This window comes from Lycorma delicatula, chromosome 2, assembly GCF_047948215.1.
Source record: "Lycorma delicatula isolate Av1 chromosome 2, ASM4794821v1, whole genome shotgun sequence".
In the NCBI taxonomy this organism is placed as follows: Eukaryota; Metazoa; Arthropoda; class Insecta; order Hemiptera; family Fulgoridae; genus Lycorma; species Lycorma delicatula.
The window spans coordinates 169,244,678-169,258,075 of NC_134456.1; positions in this window are offsets into that span (position 1 = coordinate 169,244,678).

Genomic DNA, 13,398 nt, shown 5'->3' on the forward strand with positions numbered 1-13,398 from the left:
TTTTTTATTGTATTTATTTTTTTAAATTTAATTAAATAATTTATTTGATTGAAAGTTATTTGATAATACCATACTCTCTCATTAGTATTTATTTTTTAAAATTTAATTAAAGTAATACTTACCTTGCTAATTAAGATGAAAATATAATGAACTCTCTGCGATCGATGTATTCACTTTCAATAACTGATTGCGAATGATGTAATCACACAAATTTTTTCACTTATATACAAACACAAATGGATTTAACCGGTTACAACAACTCAAGACACTTTTATATTAGTGACCCGATAATTATAAAAAAAATTTTCCTTATCGCATCCGCTCTTATTAGAAACGACGATCCACTTCGCACGTACGCACTAACGGCTAGTGCGCATGCGCCGATTCGAATTCCAACGCTGCGATTTGTCAATCGGACAACTTTAGACCACGTCGGTCCCACAGTTCTTCAGTCGAGCGTCGCATCTCGCACGATAAACACCTCTCCGTCACTCCGCTGACGCACGCACGCAAACACACGCGCAGCAGATGCCGCCGCCACCGCCTCCCGGTGCACGATCTACGATAAGAACCTCTCTCCTTCGCGGTAACGCCTCCCGACGCCATCGCCTGGACGACCAGGATCATCCTCGAGGTACATCTAAATTTTTTTTTATTCACTTGCGTTTATATATATATATGTGTGTGTGTGTGTGTGTGTGTGTGTGTGTGTGTGTGTACAGACTGATGTGACGTTAAAATTTACAGCTTATGTAGAACATTTTTCACTCATTACATCAGGGAGTCACTGCAGCCGATTGGTTTAAGGCGTCAGTTGGTCGCGTCCCGTCATGACCGGGTTCGAGCTCTAGCCGACCGAATTTTTTTTCACTTTAAATATTATTTATTTATTTAATTCAAACCGACCGCCACACAACAGTGTTACCAACCTTTGAAATATTACTTCAATATATAATCATGTCAACACAAAATAAATATATAAAGTTGGCAACACTGACGGGCTACGGCCGCCACTGACGTCAAAATCCAAGATGGCGGGTGTCCGCCCTCTTGACGTCACAAATGGCGACCGTATCCCTATTTCCGTACTACTCTTTTTTATTGATAATTATTACTATAAATACAAAGGGTCTTTAGTAAGTCGAGGCAGAAATCGTAAAATTATAAAAAAACTGAACGACATTTATATAAAGCAAAGTATCTTCTTTTTAATAATTTAATTGACGGGTTATTTCATGTTTGTGGTTACGTTTTAATGAAAATTGTACCAATTATCGCTTTGGTTGGATTTGAGCATTACTTCCTTTCAGGTATTTTTATAGCTGTTCTGTGATGTTGCAATACTTTTACTGTGTTTTACTGTGATCACATAGCACTTTTACTACGAATTTTTTCTGATGATAAAATGGATGACTGAAATGATAAATAATGTAAGATTTTTGCCAGGAATTAGATCAGAACAAGCTAATCTAGAGCCGCCATGCTGCACTATCATTACGCTACCGTCACTATGTTTACCTATTATCTGTTACAACAATTCAATTCATTAAGTTTGAATTGATAAAGAAGACACACAAAAAACATGCTGTAATTAAGTTATATTTACAAACGGATCCCACTCCAGCTCAATTGCGTCAATATTTAAAAAAAAGGGTGAGTGAAAATTAAGTGGTAATGTACACAAGGGAAAACTAATTTATAAATACAGAATCCACCCTATTTTTGAATGATTTGAAATCCTGTAGCACTCTAAGGAATATATGCTAAAATTTTCGATGTTTGTCAAAAGAATGCAATAGTTATTTCCAATCTTAAAGTTCTGGCGTGTAAGATAATTTTTAATTTAAACAGTAGTGATAAACCAGAAAACACACACACACACACACACACACACACACACACACACACACACACACACACAAACAAACAAACAAACAAACACACACACAAGAGAGTAGAAAATGGTTAAAATACATTGTTATTTAAGTCTTGCATACGATCCAGTATTTGCCAAATTTTGAAGAAAAACTTTGTTTTAAGCTACTTACCTAATGTTAAAAAAAATAACAAATAAAGTTTCTGAAGAATAATTATAATAAATGAGAACGCTTAAAATGATTTCTAATTCATAATTATAAAAATCCTTTCTGTGACGATAAAAATCATAAACCTTTGCTTAATGTATTGGTCGTAATTCTATAAAGAACTAAACGAGACTGTCTAAGTGTCTAAAGAAAATTTTATTCGCTATCTGAATAACCTTTATAATTTTTTTGTTAATAGCTTATGTGTGTCAGCTTGACAATATTCAGTATGTCCTCCACTAACCCCCTTCACGCAGCCATTAATCTTTTGGATTTTATCATAAAAAATGGTTGAAACAGGATGGTATCAAATTCCAAGTCATTTAACAGAATCTCGAGATTAGCTAGCAAAGTTACTCAGAAATATTTATTTTCGTTTTATTCTTGGATCACAAGATTTCTACAGAAAACTAAATTAATACGATATGCTACGCTTATTTAATACGAATGACTTACATGCAAATTCTTTTGAAAGTAAAACATCAGTCAGAAATAATGTTACAATTTTTAATATATAAATGTGGAAGTTTGTGGCGGGTTCTCTCAATCCGTCTCTGTTGGTTGGTTCTCTCCGTCTCTTAGAACCAACCACCGACCGATTGCTTTTAAATTTTATAGATAAATTCGTGTTAAACCGTAGATCGAGGCCCTAGTCCCTTGACAATGAAGTTATGAAGGATTCCTCGTCGAAAGTCTTTGTACTTGATTACCATAATTACTACTATTCTGTATTTTGTAGTTTAGTTTCTTTTTCAGGTATTTGTAAATTTGCATACTTTAATTGTTATTTATCAGTATTATTCTCACAACCTTGAGGTTAATGAACTCAGCGTAGGTCCAGGATAGAGGGAAAGGCCAAGCGAGCCCTGACCAGCTAATTTATATAGATGTGTTTGTTTATTTATAGAAAAATAATAATAAAATGTTATAAAAAAATTATATTTACTTCGTTTTCATTGATCATTGTTTACCATAAAATTTAATTCTTACTCTTTAAACAAATATAAATACTGGTTTTTATACGCTGTCTAAAACTGATTAATTAATATTTATACCATACGGTATAACAAATTAAACTAGTACGCTACGTATAGTACATTTTGAGGTCAAACTTTTCGAACATTGTCAACAATGAGCTGAGGTAAAAGTTTGGATGAAAACAGGGGATTCATTATTTATAATAAAAGTTTTCATTTGTAACACATATTTAAACCTCTATTTTTTAAAGTAATTGATTTACTGCTTTTTGTTTGCAGTTTATATATAAATCAAAATGATTCTATTTATTTATTCCGTTGTTAACACAACATTCGTAAATGCGGGGGCGATTTGAATTATACTTTTGTTGTATTTATTGAACTTTGAGAAGGTTTTACGCGTAAACCTATTTAGGTAACTAATTATTATTGGTCAATGTTTAAGGCTTAAGTAAAAAAATATTGTATTTTTACAGCTCATATCTTCGTCTAGTAGTATTTTGAACCATTGATTATAACACATTTTTCCGATAATTACATTATTTCCTTAAATGAAATTCTGAAATAATCTAAAATTATTTTTAATTTTTATTTAATAAGTCGGACAGCCCATTATGGAGATATTAGTAATTGAATATAAAATATGTTTCACATTTTTTATAGATAAGCGACTAATTAAATCTTATTTAAAACATTATTCCTCTCACCTGGAAAAATGATCTTATCAAGCAAAGTTATTGCGTCAAAATACTTCGCTACGAAGACTTAATCGATTAAAACCAGCTCAAATGACAATATTGAATATTTCCTTCGTAGTAATTTCATAAGATCTGTAAGTTCTACTACACCTAATTCTTTTTAAAGTATTCTTGAACAAAATAATGTATTTATAAGTGAATGAAGTAACATCAAACTGAAAATTACCTTTTTTGAAGTCAGTTTAATCATTGTTACTATTAATCATTACTGAATAGGAAGTAAAGGAGTATTAGTTTAATAACAATATGCTCACATTACATTTCAACTTTATAGAATGATTGTCAAACTGAATAAAATTTAGTGGAGGACGCAAACTGTCACAAGTAATGAGTAGAGTGGGGGGGGGGGGGGTCTACCACCAGATTGCCTGTAAACAAGAGCCGATGTCAAAGTGTTAAAGATGCCGATAATAAAGTACCGATTAGGTTCTCGAAAGCACAATGCTGACCACTATTATAACTGTCAAAGCCTTTTTCACTTCTTATCTTAGGTCGTAGCCCAACTGTCTTCCCTTTATTTTTGCCGATCCTATCTTCTAATGAGATAATAATATTAGGAACTGTATTCGGTGATGTAAACTGTAAAAATTCTGTATTACTTTTAAATTAATTTTGAGTCCGAGACACGTATTGGTCAAGGGAGAAATACTAATATAAGAATAAGCAATCAAGTGAAATTAGGTGAACATAATTAGGGATTATATTCAGTTGTAAAAGACGAAGATAAAGAAAATTGATTGATTTATTTGGCAGTGGTTTGCTAATTTTATTTCTAATTTTTATGATTAATTATTAAACTGTTTACCGTAGCATTCTCATTCTCTAGTGCTGAAGTACACGACTAGATTGGTCTGAAAAAGCGAAGTGATGCACGAAGCATCTAAAATAAAATATTTAAATTGTTCCTTTTCCATTGTACTCTATTAAGAAAACTTAAAATTCATTTAATATACCGGTATTTTCAAACGGTCAGCTTCTTAAACTTGAATTACTCTATGTGTACCACAAGAAATATATATAAAAAACCACAAGAAATATATATATATATATACATATATATATATATATATATATATATATATATATATATATATATACATATATAAAATATATTTATTTTTTATTTTTGGGGCAAAAGATTTTTAAAATTGACAGACATTCTTCATAAAATTTCATTATTATAAACAGTTACTATTTAATAAACAAAAGAGACAAATATCCGGGAGAGGAGAAAAATTGGACAATATTAAGATTTTGACTAACATCCCATCTTAAGAGTTATTTAAATCGTCTTAACATATATTTATTTCTCTACACAACTTTTATTCCCATTAAAACTTCTACTAAAAAACGTTTATTTATTTAAAATTTTTACAAACATTCCAGTTTAAATTAAGAAAATATGACGACTTTTCTTTTAATTTAAGTTATTATTGATCCACTGGTCAGTAAGAATTCAACTTTCATATTTAAATTCCGGGATAATAGAATTCTTGAAAATGTTAATTTTCCCCAACGAATAGGTAGGTAGGTACAATTTTTTGTTAAAAAAAATGATAATAATAGACTATGTACTTTGCTTCTAGTTACGATGATTCTCAGGAGAAAACTATAAATATGATAGAATATTATTATAAATTAATTTTTTTTTAATGTTTGTTTTAACACTTTAGTTTTTATTAATTTCTTATTGTATCTGTGATATATGTTTCATCCCTGAAATTTCTAAGTTTATTGTGTAAAGAGTTAGGGATTCAAATAACAAACACACCTACTCAAGTTTAAATTATCAAGTTTAAGTTGTACGAATAAATATTTGTATAACTTCTAAATTTAATATTTTAAACAAACAATTATTATTTTTTTAAATATTTAAAACACTTCACTCATCTTTCATTATGACCATTAGTATCTTACTATGAAGTTTTTAAAATATAATTATTAGAATTTTTAAGACAAAACTCTTTTACATTAATAACAGTTGTTATTACTCACCAAAGTTTAGATGTGCAGTAGTTCTATCTGCTTTAGGAATGTCTGAAGCGTTCTGGCTCTGCTGTTATATCAGTGGAGGAAATAGTGTAGTGCAACAGGACGTCGACGTCGTAGGTAACAAGAAGCCAATCACTGATTCAGCACTCCATCCCTTCTGTGCACCAACTGAGCTTTTTAAACTTTTCGACTAATACTTATCATTTTCCATTGTTCCAATGGTATGATTGTGAATTTGAGTAAGGCTTAAAAAAAAAAAACATGATTATATTATTATAGTGAAAATTATTTGCGTGATTTTTCCACTCTTTCAGATAGATAGTTAAAGCAGACCGATTTAAGAAACAGGAGAAAAATTGACTTTTATCAAATTTTCTATTGCATTAGACAAATAGCATACCAATGTAATAGAATATATGGTTTATGTAAAAGAAAGGGAAATATTTATAAAAAAAAGAATTGTTATTGCTGTAATAAGCTTAGGCTGGAAGATAGCTTGACAGAGAAAGAGAGCACGAAACAATTAATTAAAATTATATGTACTACAAAAGGAGAAAAAATAGATTTTCTTTTATAATGGCTGATGCCAATGTAAACTAATAAAATATTATGAAAGTATAAAAACATGTAAAATGAATATAAAAATCTAATTATCATAACGGTAATGCACTTTAATGTCACCTAAAACAAAAAAAAAACAAGTTAACAATTTTGATAAAAAAGAAATTACATGTACAATTTGAAAAATAAATAACATTTTAATGAAATAATTTAAAGAAGCGGTTCGTTCTTAAGATAATTAAGTTTGAAAATTAAAAGAACATAAAAATCTGGTACATTGTTAGTTTAATTAGAACAACATTAAACTGAAGTTAAAATTCGATAAAAGTTTAACATTGAAGTGTTTCTCTCATTTAGAATAGCGTTAAGTGGCTGCAGAGTAATAAAGTAATTCAGTATCAAATGATTCAGTAATATAAAAATCAGAAGAAATTAAAAAAAAATGAAAATTCCGGAAAACAAACTAACACACCATACTCCATTTTTCTAAGAAAAAGAAACTCAGTCATGTTAATTGTTTCTCAAGATATACTTAAAACTTGAGAATAGTTGGAAATACAGAATACAATTTTAATTATTTATGACGTGGTAAGGTAAGGATTTTAAGTATTTATGACAAGGAGAGTAAAGAAAAATGGAGCGTGACAATTAATTAATACATTTCTAATGTATTAATACATAATGTAATACATATGTAATTTCTATGTGCTTGATATAACAGTCGTCTCTTTCTCATTAATTTTGATTAATATTTGGACTGACATCAAAAAGTCGTATTTTGGGTAACTGCTTAGGAAAGTATTGTTGCTATATTTCCTTATTAGGTTCAACGTACTCGGAAGATGCTGGTTTCTACTGGTTTAGAAAGGATTTTTTTGGATAAACTACAAATCCTTTGGAAGTCCGACTAATCTAAGAAACAGGAATAAATACTCTGTAAATGGATTGCAGTATAAAAACGTACTTTTAAAATGCTTAAATTAATCATTACAGTATCTATTCACTATAATAAGACAGTGACAATAATATGATGGTATCCTTTCTGGGATGAAAGCTGCTCCTACTGCGGAGTCTATTTCGTGATGTTGTAATCTGGTCCATGAAAATGAATCACGATTTTGACATTAGGTGACTGCGGTGAGTATTTTAAGGTTTCTATTGAACCTAGTTTTCATTATTCTCATATATATAAAAGAGGAATTTTATGAATTATTTTAGTTTCAAAATAATTGCTAGACAGTTACAATTTATTTCAATTTTAGTAACCTCATGCTAACCACCCAATTACAGTTACTTTTGAAAAATAGCATGCCTGAAGGGGGTTCGAACCCAGAATCTTCCCGATGAAAAGCAGAAACGGTGCCACTTCTTCATGAAGGGTCGACATTAATAAAAAATACTAGAAGTTAGGTAGATCCGATTTATTTTCATTTCCAGAAAGCTTTTGACATCATCTAAATCGGATTATGTTTAAAAAATTATGTTAAAGTGAATTAAATTCTTTCTGTCTGACAGAACTTTCAAAATGAAAGTTTCTTATATTTAGCTATTCCTTACGGTACTACATCAATTGTATCGCAAATTGTAATTTGTAGCCTTTAGTTTTTATGATATTCATAAATTATTTCTATAAATAACATTAGGCTCAAATTGTCCTTGAACGTTGAAGTCCTGAAAATTAGTAGTTATTACATATGATAACGGTAAGAAGGTATTACAGGATGATACTTGTAAAAGAAGAAAGTAGTCTGAGGACGATTATATGTTACTTAACCCACCTAAAACAATGGTAATCACGTTCTCCAGAATACTGGTAAGAATGTGTGAGCGTATGATGAGGTTTACCATCTTACAAAAAGATGAGTGTTCTTTATCTCGGTTTAATGGACACAGGATTATTATTGACTTCTCACAAACTGTTGACAAAATCACGTCTAAGGCCAGGAGAATCTTGATTTAATAAATTGAATAAGCCGTGATTTTCATTCTTAATTTATAATAAGGCTGTATAGGCAAATGTACGGAAAACTCCAAAGTATTGTTTAGTGATATGGAGGACTATAATAATAGAAGTACACAAGTACTTTCTTTGGCATCTTGATGAAGTGAACAATTCATCAGCAATATTAGTGTAGTCTTGTTTCAAAAAAGCAACTGAATGCTAAATTAACTGAGTGGAATTAATATTGAAGTCAAAGATTGGATAGAGTTGAACGGCCACATAAGAAAGAAACAGTTCTTTTGTCGAGTTGAAAATTTTTGTCAATGTATATGAATATTATTAAATTTTAACTTACAATTTATTCAAATGATAATAAAATGTAATTTAATAATATAAGTATTATAGTTGTATTTTAGGATGATTTAAGAGGCCAAACAAGCACTCAAGTGGTTAGAATAATGCAGCTACCGTACAGGAAGCAGAGACTTCAGACGGATTCACAGGCAGCTGCAATTAACTGGACAATAGAAAGACTACAAGAGTTAAATAGATTCACGCAATTTAAGCAAGGATTTGGAGGTCTAATCTGCATCTGTATTATCCGAAAGGGTGAAGGATAACATATATATAATAAAGTTATATGGTTGGCGTAAAAGGACGATCTACCCAAGGAGCAATGTAGCACTTGACAAACAACTCCACTCTGAGAACAGTAATGTCCTATCGTGTAGCGAGTATTCATTCCTCACACCTTCTGGAGATCGCGGAATTTCTATCCATGATGAGAACATCACATTAATGAGCAAAGTCTTGCATTTATGCATTGATTAGAAGTTTTATTCTTCCACAAATTATTCAGCTATCCGACACCAATCTCAGACATTCTAAAAGAGCAATCGAAAAGTTTTGGTTACTGGCTTTGTTTTGGTTACTTGAAATTACCCATACGAATTATAAACGGAAAATTTCCACCCTATTTTCCATCTTCCATAATTTTTTCTTCAACAGATAGTGTCGCAGTCGTAAATGTTCGTTCAATGTTCTATTTTATCTGTTTACGTATATAGTTACTTGAAAGTAATTACATTACAGTAGCAAAATGAGTAAAATCGCATTCAAAAAAAGGGTACAAAGAACGAATCTTCAACAGTTAAATTACAACAGTACAACAGTTTTCAGCAGTTAATTATTTTCTTACTTAATAAAAGTTATTTATCGTATTATTAAATACATATACCTACGTAGAGATATAGAGAAGATCAGTTGTTAATCGCTTGTTATATAAGGAAGTTAAAAAGCCCTTTGACCAAATCCTGTGATTTTAGAGTAACAGGAACTGTCCACCATTTATATTTACTTTTAAATGGATCAACTTTTAAATAGATCGGTTGCTCTTGTTACTAGCTTTCTTTGATAGTTGAAGCCCAGAGTAAGAAGTAGTGTTAACTATTAGTAACCGTTGTAAAAAAAATGTGCTTTTTAATTATAGCAATTCATTTTGGCGAAACGTTTTACTATGAGTAGTATTCATATTAATACATATTCATATATACATAAATGTAATTTGAAAAACTTTGCTTCATCGTTTTTCATGCAAACCTAAGCGTCTTGTGGAGAGGGATACTGGGTAAAGTTAATTTTTTGATAGTGGCTAGTTCCTTTCCTTACAGCACAAGTACAATCAAGTAAAAGCGTATAATTACCAGATATTGAATACTAGGACTTAATAATTTCTTTTTTAACAAGCGGTATTTCATGAAATTAATTAATTAGTCAAATAATGAAAATCTTAATGGTACAATGTAAAAATAAAGAAGAAAAATTAATTAAAATAAGTGAATTTTTAAAAGCACTTAATGTTATTAAATTTATTATAATTTATATTATTAATTAAAGTCACTGATCTTTATTTTCTTTATGATTACTATGTACAGGAGTTATTTTAAAATTTTAACTGTTTTAATTCATGATTAAATTAAAGGATTGCCAATTACTTTTCTCTTAATCTTAGTTAATAATTTGTTAATTTATAGTATAATACAAACGTAGACTTCACTTCTAATCAGATAATCTCTAAGTAGAGATTTAATAATTACAATATGCAGATTAAATTTCTGATGGAGGACAAGATAATTATTTGATTCAGTGTCTTGAATCTGTTTCCATTTTGCTTGTTATCTTAGGAACAATCTTTCTCTTTCCATTCTCCTGATTGTTTATCTGGTACGGGAATAGTTGTAGTATAATTAAAATTACTCTAAAAAAAAAAAAAATAAATTAATGTTGATATAATTGTTTTGCTCTTGTTAGATACACATCTAATTTGAACTTATAATTAAAACTAAGTGAAAAATAAATGTAATATCACAACAGTTTGTAACGTTTTTCATACTTTGAGTTTAATGTAATATAAAGGTTGCGTAATCTCTTTTGTTTATATTTTACTATTATACCCGTGCTTCGCGCCAGCCATTTAATTATTGTACTCGAATAACGTTCTTTTGGAACTACGAACACTTCAAATTTTCATTATGCATTTAGAATAAGAAATGAAATTTTGTTTGATAAACTATAAACATTAACTTTATCATCAATTATATTTTAGTGTTACAAATTGAAATAAACTTTATCCAAATTATTTTCGTTTTGTTTAAAGAAAAATAATTAGTTTAATATTTTTTTAAAATAAAGCCCCGCCATATATTTAGGACGTTTTTATGTAGGTTAGGAGAATTTAAAACTTTTTGGTAGAATCTAACAAATAAAAACAAAATTAATGAAACATAATTACGTACCCAGATATAAAATTAAAAGAGATATGATGTTTAAAATTGCGGTAATATTTTTATTGTTTTTTTTTATATCAAACTATCTGGTTTAAGAGAAAGTGTTAAAAAATATTTGAGTAGTTTGATTTCATTTTTTTTTTGTCTTCAGTCATTTGACTGGTTTGATGCAGCTCTCCAAGATTCCCTATCTAGTGCTAGTCGTTTCATTTCAGTATACCCTCTACATCCTACACCCCTAACAATTGGTTTTACATATTCCAAACGTGGCCTCCCTACACAATTTTTCCCTTCTACCTGTCCTTCCAATATTAAAGCGACTATTTCAGGATACTTTAATATGTGGCTTATCTAATGCGTCTTTCTCTCTTTTAACTATATTTTTCCAAATGCTTCTTTCTTCATCTATTTTCCGCATTACCTCTTCATTTGTCACTTTATCCACCCATCTGATCTTTAACATTCTCCTATAGCACCACATTTCAAAAGCTTCTAATCTTTTCTTCTCAGATACTCCGATCGTCCAAGTTTCACTTCCATATAAAGCGACACTCCAAACATATACTTTCAAAAATCTTTTCCTGACATTTAAATTAATTTTTGATGTAAACAAATTATATTTCTTACTGAAGGCTCGTTTAGCTTGTGCTATTCGGCATTTTATATCGTTCCTGCTTCGTCCATCTTTAGTAATTCTACTTCCCAAATAACAAAATTCTTCTACCTCCATAATCTTTTCTCCTCCTATTTTCACATTCAGTGGTCCATCTTTGTTATTTCTACTACATTTCATTGCTTTTGTTCTTGTTTATTTTCATGCGATAGTACTTGCGTAGGACTTCATCTATGCCGTTCATTGTTTCTTCTAAATCCTTTTTACTCTCGGCTAGAATTACTATATCATCAGCAAATCGTAGCATCTTTATCATTTCACCTTGTACTGTTACTCTGTATCTAAATTGTTCTTTAACATCATTAACTGCTAGTTCCATGTAAAGATTAAAAAGTAACGGAGACAGGGAACATCCTTGTCGGACTCCCTTTCTTATTACGGCTTATTTCTTATGTTCTTCAATTGTTACTGTTGCTGTTTGGATCCTGTACATGTGAGCAATTGTTCTTCTATGTCTGTATTTGAACCCTAATTTTTTTAAAATGCTGAACATTTTATTTCAGTCTACGTTATCGAATGCCTTTTCTAGGTCTATAAAGTATGTTGGTTTGTTTTTCTTTAATCTTCCTTCTACTATTAATCTGAGGCCTAAAATTGCTTCCCTTGTCCCTATACTTTTCCTGAAACCAAATTGGTCTTCTCCTAACACTTCCTCCACTCTCCTCTCAATTCTTCTGTATAGAATTCTATTTAAGATTTTTGATGCATGACTAGTTAAACTAATTGTTCTGTATTCTTCACATTTATCTGTCCCTGCTTTCTTTGGTATCATTACTATAACACTTTTTTTGAAGTCTGACGGAAATTCCCCTTTTTCATAAATATTACACACCAGTTTGTATAATCTATCAATCGCTTCCTCACCTGCACTGCACAGTAATTCTACAGGTATTCCGTCTATTCCAGGAGCCTTTCTGCCATTTAAATCTTTTAAATTTGATTTCATATCTTTACTAAAAGCGTTGTACCTATTTCCCACCTATTTGAGAAAAGAAATATAATGTTTACAAAATTAACATTTTTGAGTTTTTAAATGACTACTGCCAAAAACCATGACACATCCAAAAGTATAATTAAAGAAATTCTGCATGTATTAATTTGTAAGAGAATGTGATGGTGAGCAATCGTGAAAATGTGACAAGACATTGATGGTAGGAACTTCTTAAGGGGATAGACCTAAATAAAAGTTTTTCATATGCGTGAGTTTTAGCTTTTTATAAATAAAAATAATAAAAATGTAAATAATAATAACAAAAATAATTAAAAATAATAAATGAAAATGTAAATGTAAATGTTCGTTTATTCAAAATCTTAAATCTTCGGAAGTTCTTCACCGATTTCTTTGAAATTTTGATACAGCGTTGCATTCGAATACGCGCGTGTTTTTATATAACTACTGTTTATATATCTAATATGTCATACCTGTGACAGGTAAAAACATACTCTTTTCAAAATCAACGCTATCAGTTGGACGTAAAAGCAACACACGCTATACTAAATATTTTACGATTCCATTTCAATGTTTCCGATATGTGTATATGCTATAGACTAAAAAACTACTGAACCGATTTACGCTCAGGGAGAAAGGGGGAAAAGGAAAAATCGGAAAAGGGAAAAATCAAAAG